Source organism: Trichechus manatus, unplaced genomic scaffold (assembly GCF_000243295.1).
Source record: "Trichechus manatus latirostris isolate Lorelei unplaced genomic scaffold, TriManLat1.0 scaffold00181, whole genome shotgun sequence".
Classification (NCBI taxonomy): domain Eukaryota; kingdom Metazoa; phylum Chordata; class Mammalia; order Sirenia; family Trichechidae; genus Trichechus; species Trichechus manatus.
In genome coordinates, this window is record NW_004444117.1 from 665,202 (window position 1) to 665,662 (window position 461).

The following is a 461-nucleotide window of genomic DNA, read 5'->3' on the forward strand; positions in this document are numbered from 1 at the left end:
GTTTGTTAGCTGCCTGAATATCTTCTTTGGTGAAGTGCCTGTTCATATCCTTTGCCCATTTTTTAATTGGTAAATTGTCTTTTTGTTGTTGTCGTTAAGGTTTTGCAGTATCTTGTAGATTTTAGAGATTTAACACTGATCAGATTTGTTGTAGCCAAAAATTTTTTCCCAGTCTGTAGGATGTCTTTTTACTCTTTTGATGAAGTCTTTTGATGAGCATAAGTGTTTGATTTTTAGGAGCTCCCAATTTTCTAGTCTCTCTTCTTGTGCTTGTGCATTGTTACTTATGGTTCACATTGTATTTGTGCCTTGTATTAGGGCTCCTAGCATTATCCCTTTTTTTTCCTTCCATGATTTTTATCATTTTCTATTTTATATTTAAGTCTTTGATCCATATTGAGTTAGTTTTTGTGCATGGTGTGAGGTATGGGTCTTGTTTCAGTTTTTTGCAGATGGATATC